This window comes from Macrotis lagotis, chromosome 1 (assembly GCF_037893015.1).
Source record: "Macrotis lagotis isolate mMagLag1 chromosome 1, bilby.v1.9.chrom.fasta, whole genome shotgun sequence".
NCBI classification, from domain to species: Eukaryota; Metazoa; Chordata; class Mammalia; order Peramelemorphia; family Peramelidae; genus Macrotis; species Macrotis lagotis.
In genome coordinates, this window is record NC_133658.1 from 153,727,547 (window position 1) to 153,734,849 (window position 7,303).

A 7,303-nucleotide genomic window follows, 5' to 3' on the forward strand; every position below is an offset into this window, starting at 1 on the left:
CACATTCATAAACCCAATCTTACCCGCAAAAAATTTAGTAACCAAGAGTTCTACAGAGGCACAAAGAGGAACATTAATATTTCTTTGGGCTTATGACCAATAGGATTTCATATTAGCATAAAGTATAATTTGAGGAAATGTCCTTCTTGGGTGTTAAGGGAAAGTGCAGAAAATTATAAAAAGTGTTGAATTTCGAGTATAAAAACCTGGGTTTGAGTGTTAGTGCTAACATTTACCTCGCTATGTGAACATGGACACTTTGTCTTATTGCTTAGTCATTTTTCAGTCATGTCCAACTCTTCACAACCCCATTTGGGGTTCTCTTGGTAAAGATTCTGGAGTGGTTTGAAAATATTCTTCTCCAGTTCATTTTATTGATGAGGAAACTGAGACAAACAAGTTTAAGTGACTTGTCCAAGATCACACAACTACTAAATATCTGAATTCAGATTTGAACTCCAATGTTCCTTACTCCCAAGTCCAAGTGCTATAACTACTGTGGCATCTAACTGTCCCAAGAATTCTTGCTAAAACTCAATTTTCTCATCTGGAAAATGGAGGTAATATTTGTACTTTTTATTTTTTCAATCTGTCACTGTCACTATATCAGCAATTGCTCTAATAATTGCTATTAAAGACAGTAGCATGGACAAATCATTATCTCTTTGGGCCTCACTCAGCATCTATTTGACAAAACCCATGAAGATTAATGAGGGCTTGATTAAATGGTCTTTTGATTTTTTCCAGCTCTAATGTCCTATGACTATATAAAACTCAGAAGTCAAGTTAACTTATTCCTCATATCAATCTTAAACCCCAAGAATGTGTGTGGAGCAGCTTGGGGCTTCTGCCTTAACTATAGGTATGGATTTGTGTATATAGGAAACCCTCATGATTCAGGATCAGTAGGTAATAAATAGTTATTAGCCACTTCTCCCTGGTGCCACCCTAGCCCTGAGCTAGGGTGTGCATGGCAAAATTGGCCTCCTTTAGTTGGATTCCTGAAGAAGGGGTTGGGGAACTCTCTTTTAACTCTCTTCTTGGCTGACCCAAGCCCCTGCCTCCAGGGGTCTGAGATGTGTTCCGGATGAGTTAAAAGTCAGTTTCCAGGGTTGGGTTGAAGGAGATGAGTAGGAGGAAAAAGGAGAGCCATCAGATTAGGAATAGTTGAAGGAACTAGAATATTTAGTCTGGGTGGGACAAATTTTGGAAGGACCAGCTCTTGTTGCTTCATTGTGGTACGGAGGTTATCCTGAGTTCCCTTAGGCTGTAACAGTAGAACCTAAGATCTAGCAGGTCCTTCTCAGCTAGAAAGAATGACTAAGCACAGCTCTTTGACGCAGGTAGGTCACAGCTTAAATAGAGGACTGGACCTACAGTCAGGAAGACTGAAATTCAAATTTAGTCTTAGATGCTTACTGTGTCATTCTGAGCAAGCTGCTTAACCCCTCCCTATAATAATACCTACCTCCCATGGTGATTGGGAGGATCAAATGAGTTGAAAGTTATAAAGTGCTTAGCACAATGTCTGATCCATGATAGATGCTTTATAAATATTTCTCCCTCTCTTCACCCTGTCTTTCGTCCAAAGGCCAGCTTAGCTAAATTTGGAGAAGTTCATTAATACCTTGACCAAGAGAAATGAATTTTTCTACCATATTAAATCTCAAAAACTATTTACTAAGCTTGATTGTTGTTGTTCAGTCATTTTTTAAAATTGTATTCAATTATTTGTGACTCCATTTGAGATTCTCTTGACAGAGATACTGGAGTGGTTTGCCCATTCTTTCTCCAGCTCATTTGACAGATAAGAAAACTGAGGCAAACAGTGACTTGCCCAGGGACACATCACTACTAAGTGTCTGAGGCTATATTTGAGCTCTGAGAGCTGAGTCTTCCAGAGTCCAGGCCCTAGCTTCTATGCACTATGGTATCACCTCCTTGTCCTTGATATTATTGATCAGTTTTTTGTTGAGACCTTAAGATCATAGAGTTAGATACAGAAGGAGCCACAGAGACATTTAGTCCCACACTGAGGCCCAGAAAGGATAAGTGATTGACTAAAGGTCATATAAAAGAACCAGGATTTTAAACCTATCTTCTGACTTCAAATCCAAATGTACAATGATGTCTTCTATGAAAGCAATGCTAGAATATTTGACAAGGCCTATTGAAAGAATATAATAATTAATTTACCCCATTAATCATTTTAGGGTATGAAAAATATTTATTTTGGGGTGGCTACGTGGCTCAGTGGATAGAGCACCGGCCCTGGAGTCAGGAGTACCTGAGTTCAAATCCAGCCTCAGACACTTAATAATTACCTAGCTGTGTGGCCTTGGGCAAGCCACTTAACCCCACTGCCTTGCAAAAACCTAAAAAAAATGTTTAAAAATATTTATTTTGATCCACTGGAATTTGTTGAAAGAGGAAGCTACATGTTTCCTTTCCACCACAATCATTTTTTAGTTGTTCTGTCACTTAGGCACAAGTTGACTAAGATAGTTTAATTGACTACTTTACATTTTTGTCTGAACCAATACTGGCTGAGAGCTTGGTCGATCAGTAGCAAGATGAAGTGTCTTTTGTTGATTAGAATCACCGTAACAGTGGAGGACATTAGTGTCTCCTTTGACATCTTTTGAAGTTACTAAGAAGTAAGGGAAAAGACTTCCAGTAAGAAGCTATTGGAATTGGATATGGATTTTGGGCGCCCCCCGCCCCAGTCTAGTTCTGGTCCTGGAAATTTAAAGACCAGAAATTCACTGAAATTAATTGATTTCAAAACGACTTGATGACTCCCCTAAACCAGCCCATATTTCCAATGGACTCAGTAGGTCTACTGTGTGATACTGAGTAGGTCTACTGTGCGATTGTACTGGTGTAACAATGATCTGGCCCAATTCATTGGATAACTAGGTTAAGGAACTTACCACAATCCAATATGTTTGCAGAGAGTTCTAAAGGGATAGGTTATTTGTCATCGTGTTTTTGTATGTGTGTGTGTGTGTGTGTGGGTGTGTGTAACTTCTAATCTGTGTGCTGTTAGAGAAAAGAAAGAGGGAATGAGTTCTTATCATCAACCGTTTTTCTCTGAAAATTTTTTCTTTCTTCTTCTCCCCAGCACAACAAAGGAGTTATCTCTGGGCAACATTTCTCAAGCTTTTAATTCCTCCAGCACTGTCTCTGGCAACATTCCCATTGCCAAAAGAAAGTATTCTTTATATAGACCAGGGTTTCTGAGAGCTCATAGAAGGCTTTGTATATGGTGAGATGCAACGGAGCTGGTATTAGACAGACAGACAGACACACACACACACACAGAGAGACTCAGAGTTTGCTGTTTTTCCTTCTTCCTCCTCCCCAACTTAGTCTGTGAGAACCAGATCATTGCCTCACATATGCATGTTTTCTCAGTGACTGCCCAGTGATGTGACATGAAGACAGAGCTTATGGAGGCAGGGACAAGTTCTTTGGGGGTGAGTGGGTGGGAGGTGATTGCCAGTCACGGCTAAGGGTAGGAACAGCCCAAGGAGCAGGCAGCCAAACTGGGTGAGGCCATCTGACATTCATATACCAACCCACCCATGTGTCACAGGCCATCTGGTTTCCCGAGGCCAACTTTTTGCACAGTAGTAAGGCTAGTAGATCTCACTAATCTGTGTTATTCTTTTCTCACTAATTGCAGTAATGATAGGGAGATTACTTTTGGAGTTGTTGACCATTTCTGCAAGTTTTCTAGTTGGTGAAGGGATGGAAATGGTAACACAGGAAAAACGGGGGCGGGGAGGGACATTTTCTATTTGTAATTAGATTTTTGTCCAGGAAAAAAATGATAATTTCTCTTATATTTTTATTTCCCCTACTAGAAGATGTCATTATTTTCCTTTCCTTCTTCCTTCCTTCCTTTCTTTCCTTCATTCTTCCCCTTTCTTTTCTTCCCTTTGTCTCCTTCCCCACTTTCACCTTTCCTTCTTCCTATCTCTTGATTTCATTTTTTGTTGTCCAGTCATTTCAATCATGTCTGACTGGCAAAGAATTTTCTTTTCTAGCTCATTTTATAGATGAAGACACTGAGACAAACAAGTTCAAATGATTTTCCCAGGGTCACACAGCTAATAACTACCCAAGACAGGATTTGAACTCAGGTATTCCTGACTCTGGGCTTGGCACTCTATCCACATTACCAGCCAGCTTCCCTTCTTTTTTTCATACAGACTAATTATTTCATAAGTATAAAGGACTCCTAGTGAAGAAACTCTCCCTACTAAATACAGATCTGCAACCATTCTGCAACTTGCAGTCTTAGACACCTGCCCTGCCCAGCTGCAAGCTATCTCAAAATTTCTTATATTTAAATGTGTACATATTTTTATATACTCATATGAATTGGATAAGAACTTTATTTTATCATTGTCTCTATATTACCAGTGCCCAACACAGTGCCTGGCAAATAATAGATGCTTAATAAAAGCCTCATGATTTCTGGCTGCTGTTATATCATTTGTTTAATCAGGTTTGTTGCAAAGGCCCAAAGAGTACCTTGTGCCTTTATCATTGCCTTAGAGAAAACATAAGGACTTCTTTTACATCCATGATTTCACCCCTTACTTCAATGAGGGGAGAGAGAGAGAGAGAGAGAGAGAGAGAGAGAGACAGACAGACAGACAGACAGACAGAGAGACCCCAGAATGCATAGCCCCAAATGGAACCTACTTTGGTCCTGAGCATTCTAGAAGTCTCTCCTTTTGTGACTGACAGAAGGCTGCTTGACCCTGTTACCAATGTTCTCCTTTGCCTTGCTGACCTTGGCACTCACTCTTTCCCTTGGATCACCCTTGGTTTCTTTCTCCATTCTTGTTTCTGGGTTACAGGAGAAAGAGCCAGACTCATGTAGGATCTGAGCTACTACCAATTTTTTAGCTCTTCTCCAGCCTCTCAGCAATAATTATTTTTCAGTGATTCCTTACTCTGTTCTCACTACCTGCTGCAGATCCCACCACTTTTTTTCAGCAGGTGGCCTTGCTTTCTCCTTTAGTGAGAAAAGGAAAGCTTTCCATTATCTCTAGGATCTGATATGTCTAGACTGCTTGTCTTTTCCTTCCTTCTCAGCTGCTTCCACATTAATCTCTTTTTCACTGGCTGTATTTCAGTCATAAAAGTGCACTGGACATCCTGCACAACAAGACTTCATCTCCCATCTCTTTTGAGGGGGGCATTGCATCATTTTTTTCATCTCTGATTCTTGGAATCACTGTTTTCTTTCAAGATTCAGTTGAACTCAAAACCACCACCTTCTACACAGTTTTGTCTGACTCCTTTAATCCTCCTCAAACTACCATAAACTCATTTTGTACATATTGTTAAATAGTTATATATCTGAATTTTTATGGTATTTCCTTTGAAGTACCTCTTCCTGAAGAAAATCTGGAGCTAAACATCTTTTCTTTTGAAACTGAAAGCCAGAAGAACAAGATCTCCAACCCAATTCCTCACATAGATGAGGAGCATTGAATAATCAATCTCCACCAAAATGAATAATCTCAGGCAAATAAACTGTGGCCACGTGTTGTGTGTACATGCTGTCTCCCCTGTTAAAATGTAGGTTCATGATGGCATAAACTTTTGTCTTCATATCCTCAGTGACCTTAAGAAAATGTTCACTAATTGATTTCTAGCATGAATCCCTTCATATCATTTTCATCATTTCTCAACTTTTTTTGACTCTGTTCTCATTTCTAGTAGTTGGGATCTTTCTTCTTGCCTTCTCCCTAGCTTCCCCTACAAAGAATAATTTACAGATGGAAGCATTTGGTACACATGGATTTGCAGTTTAGTGTCCAGCCCACTGGAGAATGATACCCAACTCAGTTCTGTTGGTCCTCAAAGATAACTGTATAGCATTAGATGATACCCCTAAATATAGGAGCCTACTACCTCATTCTTTTCTCCTCCCATTGTCTCCCTCCTTTCAGGTAGATAATGCTTAATCATTTTTTTATAATGTTGCTCTATAATATTGTTCACCTTTGAGAAGTAAAAATACCCCAAAATAGGGGGTGTTTTGACCTTGCCCTCACTTTCTGCACAAATACATTCTTCCTTGAAGTCCCAGGAGTAGCTTCTCCACCTGTGTTTTCTGACTCCTAAGGGACCTTCTCCCATATACATCTCTTTCCTCTCTGGCATCTTCAACTACTCCCTCTCCATTGATTTGTATAAAATAAACCCTTCACTTGACATGCTGCTCCTTAAGTTGCTATCCTGACTCTCCTTCCTTTCACAGCCAAACTCCTTGAATGACTGCTTCTTAACAATTAGACTTCCTAACAATTAGACTTCCTAACAACAACAACAAAAAACCCCAACTTCCTAACAATTATAGCTATCCAAAAGTGTAATGGGAAAAGTCATTGTGAGCTGAGGAACTGAGGAAAGGTCTCACAGAGAAGACACTACTTGAATTAATCTCAACTGAGGCTTCCTTGATATATGGCAATTATTTTCTTCTTTTCTCAATGATTTTCTAATTTACTTCCCACATGAGTCATTTTAAACCTTCTCTTTCACGTCTTTATTTTTATTTTTATTTTTTTTAGGTTTTTGCAAGGCAAACTGGGTTAAGTGGCTTGCCCAAGGCCATACAGCTAAGGTAATTATTAAGTGTCTGAGACTGGCTTTGAACCCAGGTACTCCTGACTCCAGGGCCGGTGCTTTATCCACTGCACCACCTAGACGCCCCCCTCTTTCACTTCTAAGATACTGCTACCACCCCTTCTCCTCTGAAGAAGACCCTGACTCCTACTTCATCAAGAGAATAGAAAGCATTCATCATCAGCTCTCTCTTCTCTTCTTGAAAGTCCTCTACAATGGGGCGGCTAGGTGGAGTCAGGAGTACCTGAGTTCAAATCCAACCTCAGACACTTGTGTGGCCTTGGGCAAGCCACTTAACCCCATTGCCTTCCAAAAATAAAAAAAGAAAGTACTCTACATCACCTCCTAATTCTGTTTTACTTTGCTACAGGCTCTAATGATGTGAGACAACGAGAAAGGCTTTGGAACTCTGGGCAAGTCACTTAAACCTGTTTGCCTCAGTTTCCTCTTCTATAAAATACATTGAAGAAGGAAATGACAAACCACTGTTGTAGTATCTTTGCCAAGAAAACCCCAAATGGCATCATAAAGAATCTGAAGTGACTGAACAATAGTAATAATATGTGTGCATGTGTGTATGAATATAAAACTTCCTTCTTGATGATCTCACCAATTCCTCTTAAATTGTCATCTTCACATCTATATCAAC